We start from the raw sequence: 21,317 nt of genomic DNA, 5'->3' as shown, positions 1-21,317 counted from the left end.
TTCTACCATCAACCCACTGTACTAATGTACTGTGCAATGCAATTTTCCTGGAATCTGCTGCTGCACAATCTCTGCTGTGTTTTTTTCCCATAATACTGTGTCTTTATGAAAGATAACTTCACCATCATGGCTGAAGGAAATAGCAAAAAGGAACAAATTAATTTTCTCAACAAAGGAAGTCTTTGGCATAACAGAAGCAGATCCTGGTTCCAGGATATTCTGGACACATGCTCTAATAGCCACTGGACAAACCTGCTTTCACCAGAGGGAGTAATTTTCCAGTTATAAGCTACCCTGGAACGCTTTGTTGCATAGTCCATTGAGTGTTTTTAATTTTGATAAACATCAAACAGCTATACTATTCTTTTATGACACCCCAACATACTATGGGACTAGGTTTTCCAGCTATTAGAAGAAGGCGGAGGTGCTGTGACATGTAGTTTAGAAAAAGAGGTACTTTTGATAGATCTGAGAAATGCTAAACAAAAGTGACTGAAGTTACTTCATTCTGCAGATAGAGGAGGAAGGCAAGCAAACTTACATCATGCTAGTGCTTTTAGTTCAGTTCCAGGGTTTGAATTGCAAAACAAAACTCAGCCAAAATAACACGTTACTGCCAGAGTTCCACCCAGTACTGTCAATGAGCACAAACTCATTCACCCAACATCCTCGCCCTGCTTTGTTACAAAACAGCCACCCAGGTTCTGGTTAGGATAGTATTAGAGCACCCTCCCTGCTATAAAACATGAGCCCTACCTTGCCCCAAAGCTCCCAACACGCAGATCCTCTTGACCTAAGCCTGAATTCTGCAGCTCAATCCTGCCCAGCTGAAATCCAAGGGAAGCAGCATCACTGCAGAAGGAAATACTGCCATCCAGCAGTCCCTACAATCTGCTCCTTCCAACTGCACTTGGACTCGGGAAGCACTTCCAGCTGAGTCTGCATGGCATGAGGGGTTCAGACTGTCATCAGAGACTGAGTAAAACTCCTTGGAAAGATGTATAATCATCTTTTAAAAGCTCTAGATAGAAACAATCTGTCAGCAGGAGCAAGTCTTTAGGACAGAAGTTAAGGGCCAGCAAGACACCCTTGTAACAAGGTATGTGTTAATCCAGAGGAAGCACATAACCTGCTAAGCATAGAGAGAGAAGAGCAGAGAACAAAAGACAGAGTGCTAATTTTTTTTTTTTTCAAATGGCTGAGTAAAGCAAATGCAGAATTTGTCTTCCTTCCTGAAGATTGAAGAACTGTCCTAGTGCCCCTTTTGGCCGCTGAAAATAAGGGCTGTACTGGAGACCAGCAATCCCTCATTTAAAACAGAATGAAATACCACCTGGTAGGATCACAGTTTACCAGCACTCAGGATCTATAGCATCTTAAGGTAAACCAGGCATGGCACCTGCTGCTGTTGTCTTCTGACTACAGGACTCCATGGGAGCTGGACAGGCTCTCTTACACCAAACACAAGCTGGGAGTGATCAGCTGTTCAGCAGGCACCTGAGTAGCACTTTTCTTCCACCTCCTACTGATCTACTGACCTATTTTAACCCCATGCATAAAAGAAAGCTCCTCTACCTAGAATAGCTGCTGACCCTGGTACAAGCAATTTTGTGGAATTCAGAACCTGCTAACTGCAACACTATAAGGGAAAAACTTGGGGCTGAGCTATGTTTACTCTAAAGAAAGCCCTAGGAAATGAATGGCACTTACAGAATGAGATTGACAAAGCATGCATCCTCACCTACACAAGCATCTCCAGCCCTTTGTACCCTGTGCTGCCACATACACTCAGGCAAAATGGAAGCAAAACTTGTATGCTGGGATTTGCAGCATATGTACCAAACTGGGGTGTGGGATGCAAGGATTATACTCAATGATCACTGGATTACTTGTGGCAGGAGAACCAAGGCTTATGTTCCTCTACAACAAAAGGACAAAGGCACTTAGTAAGTTTAGTTTAGCCCAAAGCCATGGTTACTGATCCAACCAGCACTTCAGTCAATGAAAGGCACTGCTGACCGTGAGGGTAACAGAATACACCCCAATCAATATTATTCTGTAAAGGCACCAGCTGTTTACCACTGCTCTTAACCTTTGTGCTGTAGAACTTAAATTAACGTTAAGGTACTGTCAGGACAAAAAAATCAGAAGGAAGCTGATTTTTGCAAAATTCTTTAATTTTTCTTTAGACATAAAATACTCAGATATTATCATAATCTCTGTGCAAGCACCTGAGTTTACTGCCTCTTCCAATGCTAATGATTTGCTAAGTTTCTGAGAGTAAAAAAGGAGATATAGGAGTGCAGTAAAGAAGGGAATTTGTAGAAGCAGAAAAGAAAATTCAAACTCTCTCTCCATCTCAGTATCTTCTTGCAATGCTTTTTCCTGCACCCTAAGTGCTAAAGACAAATAAATATCAAATCAGGCTACCCACAGCTGAGCTTCTGTTCTCCAGGAAAAGAACTACAGAGCCAAAAGAAGCAACATGTCTTCCAGTAGATAAGCCTGGGCATTCGCAGAAACTGAGTCTCAGCAGTTCTGTCCAATGTATTTACTGCGTGTGTCATTAATAAGCAAAACCCAAAACCCAGCCCAAAACACCAGGCTGAGGAGAAATTTGGATTCTAACTTGGCCAGCTGGCTGGAATTATTAAACAGCTACATTTGTAACTATGAAAGCTAATGAGAGAGTAATCATATTTCACAGTTCACAGCCGAAAGTCATTTCCTTTAGTAGTTAATGATGGTTTAAATTCCCCCTTCTTTTTGATTTATTTCCCATAAACTGTGGCTGTCACAGATATTTGAAGACTTTACTTTAAATCTGCCTTCAAAGAGCAACACTTTGGTACAGGTGTATTGAAAGGGAAAGTGCTTGAACCTCTCCAAGGGGAAGAAGAGAAAAGTTGATCTTCCCTCATCCCTCCGCTCCCAACCATTTCTTGTCACAGCAAAGAAACAGCAACTGGATGACTAAGTAATGATAATGACTGCTGCTCAGTGCACTGCTGGGCTCTGATTAGATTCTTCTTGGCCTCTAACCAGATTTAAAAAAAAAAAAAAAACCTGAAAAACAAAACCCCAAAGAAAACACACTGGCCGATTAGAAGAGGCAGGACTGATCCTAACAGGATCAGTACAGTGTTCAGTTAAGATGCTCTGGGGTCATCGTTTGTGTCCAGAAAGACCAGATCCTTCATTTCAGTGACTTGCAATGAAGTAAACAAAGACATTGCCCATCAGGCCATGAGCTGCTCCCACGGCCCTTTGCATCAAAAGTTCCACAGCCCAAAAAACACAGCTAAACAGGCCTTGGGGGACATCCACCTCTGGAAATCTGGGGGTGTTGAAATTTTCTCATCCTGAACTAGCTGCCCTGTGCCAAACAGGCAGGAACTATGTATGTATGAGCAGATTGGGAAGACATTAAGGAAAACGTTTGAAACACGCTGTCCCTTCCAGAATCTCTGCCTCATCGGCACTCCATCTGTTCCCAAAAATTCAATGGAAAAAATGAAAACTCCATTTTCCTGATTTCTTTAAACTCACCCTCACTGTTACTGCTCTGGTTTCTGGCACAGTGCTGCATCATTTAAACCTCTATCACAGTCTCTGATGGGCAGAGCCAGTGTGAAGGTGGTGCAACCAACCAGCTGGAACCAAAATTACATTCTGGACAACACCTTCCTCTAGAAGACATCCTGCTGTGACCCAAGGGGAAGCTGTGAAAGAAGTTGTTACACCTTACAGCAGCTTTTCTGAGTAACCTTCAGCATTCCCTCGAAGCAACAAATTCCAGAACTGAATAAGGCAGCAGCTCTGGGAAATTTGGCCATCAGTAAGAACATCATTAACTCTTTAGCAACTCTACAACAGTTCTGTGTGTACACTAAGGGCACTTTTTCTCAGTTATTGAGCCTTGGACCTACTGTAGCATTTTCCATGCTTTGACACCCTCCCTTGCCTCACAACAAAAGATTCAGTCAATATATACCCACCATGCTTTCACAGATTAACTTTATTTCCTGGTGCACTGGCTAGATACTTTCCTTCCCCTTCTGTGCCTTTGGTCCATCTTGACAGGCCTGGAACTGTCTTGCATTGCAGACCGATGCATACTGCATTGATGTACTATGCATTTTTCTCTCACATAAAAAAGGTATTGTTAAAAGGGCCATTTAGGGCTCCACTGGAATAGAGGCTAAAGAGTAAGCTGTTCTCCTTCAAGCTCCCATATGGGCTATTCAGGCCCTGGTACTCAATGCTACGAACTCTCTGAAGAACAGATGTGCTATGCCTTGATGTCACATGACACCCAGTAGGACTGAGCAGGCATCACAAATAAGGGAAGAAAGAAATGCAGATGTCATCACTTGGCTGATGACACAGGTCAGCCATAGCACAAGCATGAATCACAGTGACTCCCAGGCATGTCTCTGAGAATCAAGGCTTCTTGGAGATGCTCTTTTTCCAGATCAATGCCTGACTGTGTATTTCTGCCTGGAAGAGAACCAAGTATCACAACCTCTTCCCTCCAAAGCAGTCAAACTGAGGGGAGAGAGCTTCCATCCCTTTTGCAGCCAAAGTACAGGCTCATATTCAGGCCGGGTGTAAAACAGCCCCTTGTGCCAGTTCAACAGTGGGGTCAATGTGATTTTGCTCATCAGGCAGTAGTAGGAGAATGACATAAAATTTGGCTTGATAGATCCCAAAAGTTTTTCCAGCTTCCTCTCAAACAGCTTGAACTTTAATTCCTTAGAGAGAAGTAATTCATAAAAGACAGCACCATCAGCTAACAACAGCCTCTGCATGTTCAGCATGCAAAAGGCTGATGCAGCCTCAGTGGAAGGGTTGTGTATCCCCAAAGGAGACAGACATAAGAAACCCTTGAGAATTATAATGTCAGCATGGATGTGACTGGCATAGAGAAAACAGGTAAAGAAATAGTCAAAAATAATTTTATGTGCCATTTCTGTAAAGCGAGAAATTCAGTTTTCGGTAACTGCTGTTTTGACCTTTGCCTTCCTGATCACAAACAGGCTCCCTAGAACAGACATCCTTAGGGGAAATTCCAAAACCTCACTACTTCCATCTGTTTCTGACCTGGAATAAAGCACAGAATATTTACTAGAACTAGCACCCAAAATAAACAGAAAAAGATGGCAAAACAGAGATAATGAACAAGGAGGATGTAACAAATACACATAGTAAACATTATATCACAAACACAGATAAGAACACATCTGATGGTGTCAAAGGTGAATTTAGTTCTTTCTGGGACTACTGTATTTTATCTAATGCATCTATGAATCACCACAAAAGTAGCATTTGGAGATTGTCTTTCAAGAACTGGAGCTTTTGACTGGCTCACATATCAGAAAAAGCCTCTGTAATACAGTGGTACTCTTGCCATCATACAGCTTTCTGCTGCACAACCCAGGCAGGCTGCTGCTAGGATGAAAACTCCTTTACTACAAATGATAGAGACAGATGTGATTTTAGTGCCTCAAGTCAGGATAAGGTTTCCCAGTAATGCACTCCTTCCCCTTGCTTTCAGACTACTCACACGAGTCAGCTGGATGAATTTTCAGGCCCAGTTTAGGACAGGCTCTTCTGACAACAACTTGTATTCTGTCTTCTCTTCACATGCAATTGCTACATAACAGCTCATACCTACAAAAGTCAAAGAGGAAGAAAATGCTTATTAGTGCCATTAGTCCTGCTGTCCAACAAATCTACAGAGAAGGTTGTACCAAAGCAATAAGTTATTCATAGAAATAATGCTACTTTTAGATGAAACAATTACCTCTGCTTACCATGCAGGAAGCATAGCATAGTTAGTATAAACATCAGTCTGCCCAGATCTGCATCCTAGCATCCTCTGTGTGAGAACCAGTATTTATGGTTGTCTCCAGGGAAGGCTGAAACCACATCTGTTTTCCTGCCTTTCTGTTAGAGATTCCCTCTCAAGCAGCAAGGAAAGCTGAATAGCACAAATATTCATACCTCCTTACAACCTACAGTCTGTTTACCAATGTAAATCGCTGTTGATTTCAGCTTCATTTAGTATACTAGTTTGCAAAATGCAAAAAGAAGTAGTAAACACATCTATGCTGCTATCCCTGATGAGTGAATAGGCTCATCTGATACAGAGCCTGGGCTGGGAACTAGAGGTAACAATAACCACGAAATGTAACTCCCCACTGCCAGGAGTAAAGAAGGAAGGGTAGGTAGCAAATGTATATTAAGAAATATATACATTAGGTTGCCTTCAGACAAATTCCTTAGTTAGGATACACAGCTACACAAACACAGAGGCAGAATTCACATAGAAAAAATTAATGGCTTTTTGCATGCATTGATGGTCACTAAATGAAATTATTTAACTCCAGTCCAATGTAAAGTCTAAATGGTAATACCTAACAGAGATTTGATAGATGGCTGTGCACCTTTATTGTTTCACTCAATAACATTAACAGCAGTCTGCTGGAGCAAGATGCCTTTGCAGTTTGACTTACAAGGTAAGTATTGACACACATCATCTTTAATCATGTTATTTATCAGGCTGAACTAGTCAGCTCATCCTGAGCTCCTGCTGTACCGAGTGGAGACAGGTTCTTCCAGAGAGGGCAGTGCAACTTTTCTCAACCTGTGGAGGCCAGGGGCCTGCCACCAAGGTTGCTGTGCCTCAGCCCTGGGGGGGCCAAGGCAGGCAGGGAGAAAAACCCCTTGGGTAAGGGTGAGAAGTGCCTCTCTCCTACGGACCTTTGCAGTCATATGTTGTGCAGTCATGTGTTGTAAGTTCTGTACATTCATTGGTTCACTGAGTTGATGTCACCCCAGTTCAGTCCTTGTTGACCATATATGTTCTCTTTCCAGAATGTTCTTTCTTCCCCCAATCCCCACTGGCTCTGTTTTACCACAGTGCTTTGCCCCTGTTGCCCCACTGGTTCTCCCAACCCTTAGCCACTTCCCTGAACCACTTTCCTCTACCCCTATTGGCCCTTAACCCTTGGATCTGCCCCTTTAGCCCCCTACTTAACCTTCTGCCCTCAGAACCATCCCCAGTTCTCGTCCCTGGTCTACATTTGAGGCTGTCCTCTATGCATGAGCTGTAATAAACAGCACTTGGATTTCCAAATGGGGCCCTGTCTCTTCACCTTAATTGTCAGCTTTTCTTAGCAGTGTGATCTCTCAAGGCCTCGTTGCAGCTTGCGACACAACAAGCACCTTCTTAATACTTCCCTGTATTCAAGAACTTTAAGAAGAGGTTAGGAGACCAACTAGCAAAGTTTGATGCCTGTACTGGATGACTGAACAAATCCTCATGCATGTTTTATTCAAGCTCTGAGGGAAATGAAGTCACATTTCTTTCAACAAGCAATGCAGGACCAGGACCTCCAAGGGCCTTGTACAACCAGCCTGTCAGCCAGTAAGCCTCACCAGTTAGATATTCTCATGGCAGTGCACACAGGGCAAAAACACAACATAGAGAAAGCAGAAGGTGATGCTCAGAGATAAAAGCACTCCTAAGAGTATCAAGGACCTTGCATAGGAACCATCTCAGACTGTGCTTACAGAGCTCCAATAATATGATGTTTTTACAAGCCTCAAGACTTCTTTCAAGATCCAAGCAATGATCCTAGAAAAACCAGGATCATTTTTTTAAAAAACTTGAATAGTCCTAGGAAGACACAAGCTAAAAAAAATTAGAGTTTTCTGTTGAGGATGGTCTAACAACTTCTCCATGTCCAACAAGTAGAAAGGGATTGGTGAAAGGATGCACATTTGAAAGGCTTATTGTTAGTACTGAAAAGAAAATTTCCTATAAAGATGTCCAGAGTATGCACCAAGAGAGAGTTAATATTCCAGTGGCAAGGTCAAGCCCTGGTTTTCCTGCAACATAAGAAGCTGCCCTGCTGGCATTAACTGCAGTTTGTTTTCTTTCCCAACCTGCCTCGTCCTTGTGAGTTGGCAAAAGGCTGAAGCTGGGCAGAGTCCCAACTACCAAAAGCTGCTCAAAGAAGAGAGCTGTTATCACAAGGACTAAGAGCAAGACTGAGAGGGGGAAGAAAGAGTAAACGGCACAAAACTCAACCGATAGAAACTTCTCTGATGCTGAGAATTGTTACAAGTAAGTCTCTAGCCTGGCACACAGCCAGGGAGCTCAGCACAAGGGAACACAGAGGAAGGTTATGACTGGTCTCTGCCCCGGTCTAGAAGTAACATCGAAACGTTCAAACTTTCCCCTTGGAAATATGCCCCACTTCAGCTCCTGGAGGACCATAAGAAGCTATTTTTGGTGAAAAATCTATGCAGGACTCACAGAGAGATTCAGTTTTGACAAACTTCATACACACTGCTGTTGGAGTACTTCACTTTCTGTCAATCGCAGCAAAATTAGGGAGCTGAGAACGTCGGAGAGAAAGGACACCATAGCAAGAAGTTTTCAACATGTTTTAATTCTGTTAGTAGTCACAGAGAAAGCTGTGTACTGGCTTTATGTGTTTTTAAGAGTTTGATTTCCACCATAAAAGAAAAGTCTGATGAAAGAGTTTCTAATGATACAAAAGGATACTGCCTGCACAAGAAGCCAGCAACCAGCACCAGTGGTAACTGAGCTGCTCAGGGAGCTACAAAAAGCAACTTCTCATGGAAACTTTGAATGAATGCAGCAGGTGAGCAAATCAAGCAAATGGAGAGAAAACAAAAAACACATCGCAAAATCAAACCAAACCAAAATTTCACCACACTGCTGATAAAGGTTTCCCTGCAGAGTTTAGAGTTTTCTTCCTTCCTTTTCCCCCACCCCCTTAATTTTAATAACTAAAGGTTTCCTTAACTCTAGACACATCCTGAGTTTAAATACAAATAAATCGCTGTGGCTTAGGGCAAACTGCAGACTGTGTAGTTCTGACTGATTGAGTGACAGCCTCAGTCTGTCCTGGTACCCAAGCCTGGTATAAGAGGCTTCTCAGAACAACATGTGAAGGGAATAGCAGGAACACCATGAGGATGAGACTAAAGTAAAGGCCTACAGTTTTACAGATGCTCCTGGAGGCTGTTTTATTCCATGCTAAGGACTGGTACACTGGTTGACAATACCATGGTAGTGTAGAATCAAGCTCTCTTGCTTCATCTCCCTTTTTCAGATCAACAGCCAGGCACATCTTAAAAGAGTTGGACTCAGGCCACACTTAAACCACATCCCTATAGAGGAAGGAATGCTGCCAAAGGCAAAAAGGAGAGGTGAGAAACAGGAGAAAATTTCTAGTTGGAGACAGTGGCCTGGCATGATCCAGCAGGACAAGTCTCTGAATACACTTACAAGCCGTGATAAGGAATAAGGACACGTAGTCCCAACTAACCCACTGTAGACATGAACATCAGCTCAGCTTGCTGCTATTCTTGCAGTAATTTTCCACACTTCCCAGCCTGAGCTCACACACAACCAAACAGACAGCACACAGCTTCCAGAACTCCCCTTAGGCAGCAATGGAAAACACTCTCCAAGTGATCTCACACCTGAACACAACAGGAGGGCAGCGTGCACACACACAGCCTCCAGCTCAAGAACTGGAGGTGCCAAGCAAAAGAAACATAGGAGTCTCACATTGTTTTCAAGGTAAAAAGAGAAAGAGCCCGACCCTGCTTGACTTCATCATATTGTTTGTACAGCGCCCTGTGCTTTGGGCACTGAGCTGCAATATCAAAGCAAGTACAATGGCAATGAAAATATAATCAAACACATCAGTGTGGGACCAACTTTGCAATGGAAAAGCAGGGAGCTGGAAACTAAGATCAACAAACAATACTCAGATCTAAAGGCCATTTAGAAAACAACAAATTCAAGCAGTTCAGTAAGACTGGTAGGATAAAAATATTTTATTTTGCCATCATCCACATAAGAATAGGCAGCCCCTTTTCAAGGAATTTAAATGGACAAGACACATGAAGGGGAAAAAGATGGATGGATGAGGACTGATTTGACCTGATCACACCAGAATCAGTGCCAGGAACAAACTGTGACTCCAGCTTTCCCAGCACAATGCTCTTTTCATGGTCTGTGCTGCCTCTAAGGCTGAAAATTGACACCCACCTTTTGAAGGCGTTTTCACTGAAAACTGCTTTTCACCATCCCACCTGCTGGAACTTACAACTCCCTGGAGTGCTCGTAGCAGAGGTGTACAAGTGAGCACTTCACAATCCACAGAAGGCTGAATCCACCAAGTTAAACTGAACAACCAGTGACAATAAATTAAGCTGATCTATTTTCTTGATGCTGATCACACAGTGCTCACATGCACCCTTCTGCTGGTAAAGCTTCAAGTGAGGCCAACCATCAGTATGGCTAAAGCAACAAGAAGAAGTGTGGAAGGGAAGGGTCTCTGTCTTCAACCTGAGCTACTGTTTGCTAAGTTAGTGCTTGTCCTTGGTCTCAGATGCCCTTCCACTTTGGAAGTCGTAAGATTTGTCATTCAGCTCAGAAGAGATATCAACAGATCTTCTGAAAATTTCTTACTTGAGCCACTCCATCACAAAGACTTCTAGCTTATTTAAGTATCAAATACAACAAAAATGCCATCCTCAGCTAGTACAGCAAAGATCAAATTCTGATAATATTTTTGCTAGCTAAAATTATTATTATTAATAATAGTAGTAGAAATAATAATAATCATCATCAAACTTACTGATAAGACATCTCTAATATCCTTGGGTTTTGGACAGTTTATTAGATTTTAGAAAACAAACTGCCTATATGCTGTGAATATGGACTGCTTAGAGACAGATGGCCAGAGCTCAGATTGTCCCTCTGGACTAGAACAACTCAAAAAATATTGCTTTGGGCTAACAGAAATACTAAAGACAACAGTGATGCTGTTACTAACCTACATGCAAGGCCAAATCCTGCTAAAGCATGTCATTTTCAGTGAAGTCAACAAAAGAGGCTCAGGTACACTTCAGGGTAGATCCTGATTTCTCAAGATTGGCTTAGATTTTCTCCAGTATAAAAATGAACTCTTCTGCCTGGCAGACCTTTCATCTTAGTGAGCTCATGTAAACCAGTGGCTTTCTTCACCCACTGCTCAACAAACACAACCTACATAGGATGTGACCTCCAAATGCAAATTCCTTACATGGACTACTTGGGTTCAACTCTTTTGAAAAAACCTGCCAGCACATACCAGATTAGCTTGAGCTGCCTCCTCAGAAGAGGCTGCTGCCAAAATTCCTCTTTCAGGTTTGTTCACTCCATGCCTGAAAGACTACTTTTACCTGCCCAAATGAGTCAGCAAAATCCATTTCACCTCTTCCCCAACACAGTGCAGGCTGCATATACCTCCATGGCACAGGCAGCAGAGCCAGCCTGGTGCAAAGCACCCCTGTTTGCTCAGGTGTGGCTCTTTCTGCTTGGGCATATCAGCAGGCAGCATTTTAGCAGCACTTTGCAGAAGAAAAACTGCCCAGAAGCAGCTAATACATATAAACCATTAATACATGCTTCCCCCCAGAAAAATACCCACTAAGACATGCAGGAAGGTGGAGAGAATGGTAAAGTGGCAGGTCTCAGTCTAACAGAATTTAAGAGCACATCTGCACACAAAGGGAGAAGAGAAGTAGATATTTTCAGAGCAGGCACCCCTGTTTCTTCTACATCCCCATTTTAAAACTGAGGTCAGGAATAGACAGAAAACAAACCTACAAAGGAACAAGGTCATGCTACATCTCAACAATCACAGAGAACCAAGTTTGTAGATCAGCGCTGATCTGCTCTCAGATCCTCAAGATGTAATTTCAGCAACACACATTTGATTACCCCTACAATTCACTTGATACCTCTTGAAAGGAATAATAATAAAAAAAAGGTGTCACCAACATATAGACGGTGATCAGAAAGAACAACACTGCAGTGATGCCAGAGCTCTGGGCACATTCTCACTTTGTCGCCATTTTCCATTAGCTAATACTGTCAGCTCCAGAGAGGTGAGATATGACTTGCCCCAGAGTAATACCATCCAGATACAGAGGTTACTCTCAACTGACCCCAGCCTAAGTGAGATTAGAGTCAACCCCTCCCCTTCCCACCTCTTTCACCACCTCTATATTTAACCGCAGATTAACTCATTTCCTCTATCCACATGTAAGATTAAAGTGCAGCAAGTGCTGTCAGCTCAAGCAGAGCCTCAATGCACCCTCATGTAAATCACCACTCAGTGCATGTTTTAAAGTATGTCAAGGAGGAGAATGAATCACACCTTCATACCCACAAAACCATACACTTGCTTCTCAAGAAGTAAAACTGGCTGGCAGCCCAGGTCCCCAGAATAGTAAGAGATATCTCCAATTCTAATCTTTCCCTGTCTGTTACATAAATCTTAGAGACATAAGAAGTGCCACTATTTACCAACGTGTTTGAATGAAATGTGGGTCAGTGACCAAAGCAAAGGGTCAAACACAGTGACCTGGCCTTCATGCACTGCGTTGATTACACTTCTCTGGGAGGAAACAATAGCCCCCTCATTCCAGGGAGAGGGAAAAAATAATCAACAAAATCTCACTGAGATCTCATGCTCACTAGGTTTGGTTCAGAGAGGCTGAGAACTACAAAACTGACTAGAAAAATGAAACACCAGCAGGGAAGAGAGAGAGAAATAGAAAGCAGTGAAAGACTTCTCAGCCTGCAATGCCACTCACGAAGGGCTTTGTGCAAGGATGAAAATGCTTCCCTCAGACTGTAGCTCTCCACCCACTGTGAGGCAGACTCACAGAAAGGAAAGAGGTGCTCTACACTGACAGGGAGCCAGCAGTTGTAGCTCTGGGGCTGCAGGGATCCCACCCTCGTCTGGTCACAGCACTGCTGTGCTCTGACCCTTCAGGGCTACAGCCAGCACCTGACACTCCCAGGGAAAGCAGGTGCCTTTGGCATTTGTATCCTCCCTCTGTATCTCAACACACTACACCAAAAGACAGCATTTTATTTCTATCTGACCTCTCTGCAAATCACCTGGAGCCCTGCATCATAAGATCTTTATCACAGCTAGCAGCAAACATTAGGAAGTTGTAAATAGAGCTGGGACCTTAAATCCAGCCACACGCGTTAACTCCATAGTGAATATAATTTTTCACAGCTAACAACTATGGTAATGAATTTTACCTCAATGAATGCAGAAAGGATGAAGCATGCAAAATTGAGAACAGGAGTAAGTTTCTTGCCTAAATTTTATATCAGTAATCCTTTAAAGTAAAAGCACTTGTTTTCCTCATCTCCCTAATCTCTCTTGGTCTAACATTTCAAGCAATGAGGTTCCCCTTAAATTCCAGTGGCTAAAAAGAGGCCTCCCTATTTTTGCCAAAAATAACAGAAAGTCAATGTGGACAGCAAGCAGGGAAACATGCAGAAGAACCACTGGTATTTGCTTCAGCTGAACAGCTGGAATAAGTTGTCAATTCCCCTTAATGTATCCTCCAACTGCTCTGACTGGCAAAGGGGGCTACTGGAAAAGAAAAGAGGAAAGAAAATGCTTATGACAAGCTTATGAGACATCTCAAAAGCAATCACTGCATCTCCATTATTCAAGAAACTCTGGAATGACAAACAGATGGAAACGAGAAAAGAAACAGTGGAATGACAAAGAGGATTCAGCCATAGATTGCAGGAGCAATGGGGCATGCCAGGCAGATGTACCATTGCCAGAGCAGAATCTGTCTGATCTAACGCAGGGAATGCATTGCCTGTGAACGAAATCAAAACATGCTGGGCAATGACAGACACAACTGTTAATATTTGATGCTGCCATGCATATACCAAAACAGAGATGAACATATGCCAAAATATAGAGAACAAAGAGTAAAGTGTCTGAAACCTCCCACGAAAAGAAAGATCTACCTTGCAGGGATCAAAAACTGCCAAGGTGGTGGTGATTCTCTTTCAACTCAGGCATTCCCAGAGGGCTATAAATAGATTGTTATGATTTTTCATTTATTTAAGAGTGTGTTTTAGGGTGAACGTGTGTCAGTTTTGTTTTCTGGCAGTATGAGGTCACTATACAAAATTTATGGCAAACTTAGGACACATCTAAAAATCAATAGCAGGCTTCTAGTGAGCTGAGAAGCTGAAACACTGAACAGATGGAAAGGAGAAAAGGAACAATGCACTGCATGGGGTCACTATCAGTTCACAGAAAAGCTACAAGACACACAGTCCATGAGCTGTGTGAAAGATGTGAAAGGCCTCTCTGCTTTCTCCATACGTTGGCTCCATGTTGCAGTGAAACTGCAAGCGTGTCTCATGGAAGCAAGTCACATCTCTTGCTTCTATCCTTGTCTGCCAATGTGCTTACACACCACTGTCCCCTGTGTTTGCACACATGCTTATTTTATTTTTATGCTGAGACTTAAAAAATGAAATTCTTTTTGTTGCTCTTGTAATGCAAAAATTAGACTCAGACCCTGAAAACAAGGTCTATTCTTGGCAAAACAAAGGACAAAAAGACTCTTGATGAGGTCTACAGGAAAAGAATACTTCCTGTTCTAAAGAACAAATTAATGTTTCATATTTCTTTAAGCCTCATATTGTTTTGATGTCTTTATACATAACAGAAGAAATGAAAATTGACTGTAACCATTATGAGACAAATTCTTATCAGATTCCCTTCCAATTCTGTATTTTATGCCTGAAAGTGCAAGTGACCAAGTAGCTGGCCAAGTTACATCAGGTATGATTGTGGCAACACTAATAGTCAGGCATCCTTAAAATGGGTGAAAACAACTAACAAAGAAACATCTTCTGCTCAGACAGCCTTTATGAAAGTCTGGCCCTCAATCAATTATCACCCCTCAGAGGGTCAGTGTTTGGGCCAGAGCATGACAAGCCACAGCTACTTCACACTGCAGGGCACTGCTGCAGGATGCTGAAGGTAAAACACAGGAGAAAATCTCAAAGCTGCTATTTCTGCTGGATAATGCACCACCCTGCCTAGGGTGGCAGGGTATTACAAACATGATGTAAGACAATTCCTCCATGTCTCAAGCACAGGAAGGTAATAATGGAAGGAGCAGCCTGAACCAGATATGTGGAAGCTGTGGAAGTCCAGAGATTGCACCATTACCTTGGCTGGCATTCATAATGATCCAGGCAAAAGCCACTACAAAACTGACTGGATGTAAGAATCAGGCAGACTCTTGAAGCAGCAGCCCAGAAAACCTGACTTGTTAACCAGCATATAATTAAATAATACCAATGAACCTTGTAAGATTAGACAACTGAATCAAATCAATGCTTAAGAGAAAAGGTGGCAAATATACACTGAGGTTACAAAGAAGGATTAAAAGAATATTTAACTGAAAAAGATGGAAGCATAGAAGAAAAGCTGATTAATTTCAGGCTGCAAGTCAAGAAATGAATGAATAATTGTGAAGCTAAACTGGGACGCACTGATTTATCCTGCTCCATGCTAGAAGGCAGCACTAGGTGTAATAGATATTATTTTATAAAAATAAATCTTAAAAGGTGGCATGAAAATCAGCCTGAAGAATTTATTACCACAGGGCAAGAAGAGAACACTGTAGGGAAATATTTTTACTGGCTTTCAAAAATGATTAGACAATTATATTAACATAAATAATAGCTACGACTGGCAGAGCTACACGAAGAGTTACAAGAATAATCAGCCCAATGGCACCTCTCTCTTCCATTTACAGCCCTATACTTGTGCTTTCAGGCAAGGTCTGCTCTTTCTGAGTCATTGCTAGAATTAAACAGGTTGTAAAATTCCTATTTGGCCCTTACATGGTTTTGTGTGTGATGGATGCTCAAACCATGGGTTTGGATTCTCAATAGTTTTGAGATGTGCCAATGCCAGTGAGCCAGGCTGAAGCTGTGTCTGGTAAAAGGACTGGGAATTTCACTCCTTTAGTGAGCTAGAAAGCTAATGAGCACAGCAGCAAGTTGCTTACTTTAGCTCAAGCATCCTCCCACTGAAGTCTGCCCTAGCTGTGACTCAGTGTGCTCTTCTGAATGAAGATAAGCACCAAAAAACCCCATCTTTGGTCTTCATACTCAGACCTCCCTGAAGTCCACAAGATTTGACAGATTCATTTCTCATATAATGGCCTTAAAAGCCACACTGTCTTCAACAAAGCCCCCATGCTAAAACACAGCCCAGATTTTAAAATTCCACTCTTCCAATAACTAAAATCATTCCATAATGTCACTGCAAAAACACTGAATTTTTCACACATAGCTCTAGCTGAGTAACAACATTCAGTCTTTAACCAAAAATTTCCTGGGGATTCTTGAAGCTTGAACTCATTCAGAATTACCCTCAACACAGTTGCTCTAAACCATTTATAGTCTCCCAGTTAGTTAAGGATGGACACAGGACAAAGTGCCACCTCCCATCCTGATAACACCATTGGGCATTGCACATCTAGTATGGTGTTGTCAACTCCTATAATGTGTGATGTTTTCATAGAGCCACACCTGATGGAAATGAGAGATTGCTTGAGACTCACAACTTTCATGTAAGATAAATTAAAAAACTCACAGTGAAAAAAAGATAACTTGGAGAACCAGGAAAAATCAGAACAAAAAGGCAAATAAAAGTAATTCTAATATATATTCTTACATAACAAACAGAGATAGCTTAATTTGGGATGGGGGGAACCCACATTCTGATCCAAGAACATCTGAAGTGGGAATACCATGAAGATAGAACATAGGACTTCACAAGGTCCTCCAGGCATACTCTTGGAAAATACAGATCCTGCTTTAGATACAGGCCTTCAATACAAAGGACAAAGGAAGGGAAAGTCAAAAAGAAGCTGAAATGCTAAAAAGCTAAATACTGGGTGAAGTTTCTCAGAAGTCCACTGCCTTCCTTTGACCATCACATGAGTGCTCTGGGGGCTGGGACAAGGCAATATATTCAGTTGAGGATCCCTCAGCAGAGCTCAGTCATTTTTGCCTGTGCACACTGAGAGCCAGAGTAGCAAACATGTCAGACTGCTGCTACATCCTGCCAGGTGTTTGGCATAGCTGGAAAAAGCCCAGCTTGAACAAAATCAGCGTCTTAGCACTGAGCCTGTGATGTTCAGTGTAACTTCAACAGCTCAAGAGGAGGAAGTGTTAAATCCTCACAGGGAACGTTTGGTTTCTCCCATCTGTCTTTCGTGATCGTACTTGATCAGAAATTGTGTCCTCCCCTGATGCAGGAGGATGTGCCTTGGTCAGCCAGAGAAACATGAGAATGGGATGTTGAGCTCAGCAAAAAGAGCTATAAGTGTCCAAGCAGTAGTTCTCCTTGGTCCAGCTCCTTTCACAGTTTACTCTGCAGCAGGCATGAAACGGAATTCGATCCTGCCTTGAAGGAGGGTTTCCTTCCCTGTGAACTCAAAGGATACTAACCCACAGCAGGTCAAATGTGGACTGAATGCAGAAGGTGCAGCTATGCCAGCTCTTGTGCCTTGACTGTGATTGACACAATAGCTGAGATTTTCTGCAAAACCTGCATCTCATGCAGTAAACAGGAATCTTAGGTTTCAACTAAACAAAAAGCAAGGTTCTGGGAATGCCTACTCTGCACAGTGCAGGGTTATACAAAGACTCATAAACAAGCTCTGAGCTGGCTGCTAACTGGATATGACAGCACCATGATCCTGGGGACAAAAAAGGCTGCTGCCAGTCCCAGCTGAGATCAGTTAAGTGTTTCATGTGGGTATTTCCAATGTAAATATACACCTGGCCTAGGCAGTTTTTGCCTCTTACATTCATACAAGCTGACTTCCCCTTAAAGACCCTTTTTATTGCCTCTGAAGGTTGAGCATCATCCTTCAGAGCCAATAACTACCTTCCTTTTCTGCAAAAGTGAGCCCTGTGCTTCCACTGCAGAAGAGCTGCAATGGCTCCATCCTCTTGCAGAGTAGGGACAGCCATCCTCCATAAAGGGCTAAGAATTTATTTTTCTTTTTAATTACTGAACCACATAAATATTTAAGAAGCTCAGGCTTCTTTGTGACTACAGAAAATAAGTTTGAAAAACATTATCAAAAACTCAGAAGAAATAAAAAAAACTAAATGGCATAGACAGATCAAGGTACTATTTAAAATCCACATACCTAGTAACAGATTACATACAACAAGCTTGCTATTGCATTGAAAGTCCTTCTGTTCATTGGGATTTTATCAAAATGCAGAGAAACATACACTTCACAGCTAAATATCTCACGAAATGTGAGATATAATGGTAACACAGTTTAGAATAGAGCACATCTGCTCAGGTTGTACCAAACATCCTTAGAATTTCTCTGTCCACATGAACATCAGTGCTTCTTTGTCCTGCACTGGCACGTTGGCCCCTTTACATTTTAGATGGTCAAAAGGTACAACAACAGCGTGACCTACTTTCTAAGTATCTTTGTACCTACTCCAAGAGTTACTTGCCAAAATAGATGCTATCCTTGAATCTGAATAAGTGGCCTTTTCTTGTCTTTCCCGTGAGACAATGTTAAAGTTCATATCTGTGAACAAGCCAAGCTTTGATTACTCTCCTCTTGTTTACAGCTTTGCATAAAATGCAAGGCCATCGAGTCAAGTTGTTTTTCAGTTTCTGTAATCATACTAAACTTTCAGAGTTAATCCTATAAACTAGATTCTCTGAGCTTTCAGAGGTTCCCTAATATGGTCATTAAATATCTCAGAGATGAGGACACCTCACAAAAACCCAAATTAACTATAAACTCCTTAGACTTCTCATTAAAAAAAAAAAAAAAAGCAACCCAAAAAAGTTAGAGACAAAAGATAAGGCAGATTACAAACTGGCGCCAGAACACAACTAAGGCACGTGCTTGATGGGAGCAGCAAAGATGTCCAGGATAGCACAGACAGAGCTGTCAAATATGGTTGCAGAATTTTGAAATGGAAAAGGGATACTATTTGGAAGACTAACTAAGACAAGATTATCCAATACTCTGGCAATTTTTAAAATGGTCCTGAGGTGACTTTACTCCATTTTTTCACATTTAAAAATGAGAAAAGTATTAAAACCTGAGAGAAGTACATGAGTAACCCTTATGGCATTAGACATCTAAACATCTAAACTCAGCTTGTTTCTTATTTAGTGCTGCATAAGATTCTAGCTACTCTTACTGACATCTCTGCAAATATTAATACACTTAATACAAGTCAGAGCTTCAGCCTCAGATAGTGTTGCCATTTATAAGACCACATCTTGGTTAGATGAATTTTCTTTTAACCCTGTGATGGATTTTACACAGAGCCTCTTTCTCCTTCAGATCCAGGAACTGAAATTTAACCTGGACTTCATGGAACTTCGCTGGATAGACCAAATCAGTGCTGTGGAGAATCAAGTGTCCCTTCACGCATCTGTCATCTATCACACCTGCTCTTCTTTAACACTGGCTGAGAACTTAGCAGACACTGCCCATGTAAGTTCACCTGCCCTAGCAAAGGGGCTGCTTAGCAGAGCTTGGTCGTGCATTCAGAAGCAGAGAATACTTTGGCTCAAGAAGACAATTTCCTCTGGATGGTAAAGGCTGGAAAGACCTTTGGAACCTGACTTCATAGTAAAAGTGATCCATGTTTCAGAAGACCAGTAACTCATCTGCTTTGTATTTGGCTGTAATACAAAAACCACTTTTTTCTATCCACCCATTCAGATAACACAGGGCTTGGCTATATTAGAGCACAGCTCAGCTAGCTATAATGGTGCCGGGCCAAAACATTTTCAACAAGTTGTTCAAACATTATTAGTTTTGTCCTGAAAAGAGCAAGATACTCACTTGTCTTGGGGGTTACTGAACAGATGTTCAAACACTAACAAAGACATACAGCATCCAATTGCTAAGCCAGGATCTTAGGAACTTCCACTGCACTGTACTCAGCGAGCATAAGCCAGCACTTCCATCACATTTCCCTGTAATTAGAGTAAACAGACCTGCTCCCATCATGACAGGAGTGGAATGAATTAGGAAGACACCCCAATTCCAAAGATCGGTATCAAGAGGCACAAAGCATTATAGGCTCAGTTGTTTGTTTCTTCTTCTGACAGGTAAAATCTGTGAGGCCTGTACACAGTGAAGGTGACTATGATGAACTGTTATTTGTAATGTGTGCTCATGGCAAGTTACTTTTGAAACAAGTTCAAACTTAACAAGAAGAACTATTTCATTCTAAATTCCTCATAGGTCACATGTTATAGAGTTCCAGCTATATTACATTCCAAAAGAAGCTGAATAAATTTTCACTATAATTAAAAATTTTATCTTAATTGCCCACTTTTTATTGAACCAGACACTTCTTACGTTTTTTGAAGTGGGGGTCAAACAGAATAGTCTTAGGAGGCTCTGTAACAGTTAGAAGTTACTTAGACCATCCATGTACATGCATGCCATGGAGGTAACTGCATGAACAGCCTCTGTCTGTTGAGCCTCAGCTTCACCCCAAAGTCACCTCCAGACTGGAGGGATTTCTTAACCAGGCCCACAGATTTCCACAGCCCCATGAGCCAGCAATTACCACACCTCTTTGTCTTGTTAATGATGTAGTGACAATAAACCTTTTGTGTGCAGGAGATATACAGGCCATGCTCTATGGCAAAGCATCCATTGATTTCAAGGCATTTTTATGTAAGCGAATTCCTGAGCCCCATTTCAAAAGCAATAAAGTAGCAGCTCTTCCTTTAACAGGGATAAGATCAAGGCCCTTGAAAAAGGAAGGAGATGATGAAATGCAAGCTGATCTGCTGAGGAACTGGTATGAAATACGATCCATTACTAAGTTTACCAGGGTTGTGTCAGTGCAGTTGGAGCCGTGCTCTGGGATCCTGCTGTTTCTTTTTAGAGATTGAGGAAGGTGGAGTGATCTGTGTCCAGAAGGTGTAGTTTTTCCATAACCTACATTCACAGATTGCACACATTTCTGTCACAGTGTACCAATTAAATGTTCTTCTCATGGACCTGACATTGTACAAACTAATCTTGTCTTGCTTTGCTATCAAGAAACCATCATGCAGCAAGAAGGAAAGAGGAATGCTGCATGTACTTTGTGAAGAGGAGGGTGACAACATGTTTTAATACAGTTGAGATTACATATCCCAGAGTGAGTTATCTCAGTTGTACAGAATGAGATCTTCCATAGAAGACTGGCTGATTCACTGAGGTCTCTGGTACATGGATTTCCTGGAAGGACACAAAATTCTACAATGCAAACAATTTCTACTCTAGTAACTTCTGTGAACCAAATTTGGATGTATTCTGGCCTGTTTTGTCCTCCTCCTCATTGGCATAATTCACGGGAA

The 21,317-nt window shown here is 41.9% G+C and overlaps 1 protein-coding gene and 1 long non-coding RNA gene across 11 annotated transcripts in view; one reads left to right on the top strand and one right to left on the bottom strand.

Moving 5' to 3' along the window:
- Positions 1–21,317, bottom strand: part of SORBS1 (sorbin and SH3 domain containing 1) — a gene marked incomplete at its 5' end in the record, with an annotated part of 227,404 nt that overhangs the window by 77,217 nt on the left and 128,870 nt on the right. For all 8 annotated transcript variants that reach the window (XM_083866311.1, XM_083866312.1, XM_083866314.1 and 5 more), the window contains one exon: positions 5,567–5,673. The remainder of the gene's footprint in view (positions 1–5,566; positions 5,674–21,317) is intronic.
- LOC310912097 overlaps positions 1–21,317 on the top strand; it is a 47,213-nt gene that overhangs the window by 5,637 nt on the left and 20,259 nt on the right. Inside the window, exons 2-3 of one of the 3 annotated variants that reach the window (XR_014590617.1) lie at positions 19,294–19,446; positions 20,070–21,269. This is a non-coding gene — a long non-coding RNA (uncharacterized lncRNA). Of the gene's footprint in view, positions 1–19,293; positions 20,003–20,069; positions 21,270–21,317 lie in introns of those variants that run through there. The other 2 variants (XR_014590616.1, XR_014590618.1) reach the window with 2 other exon arrangements.

This window comes from Zosterops lateralis (genome assembly GCF_965231275.1).
Source record: "Zosterops lateralis genome assembly, chromosome: 8".
Classification (NCBI taxonomy): Eukaryota; Metazoa; Chordata; class Aves; order Passeriformes; family Zosteropidae; genus Zosterops; species Zosterops lateralis.
This window is presented reverse-complemented; position numbering and strand designations above follow the sequence as displayed.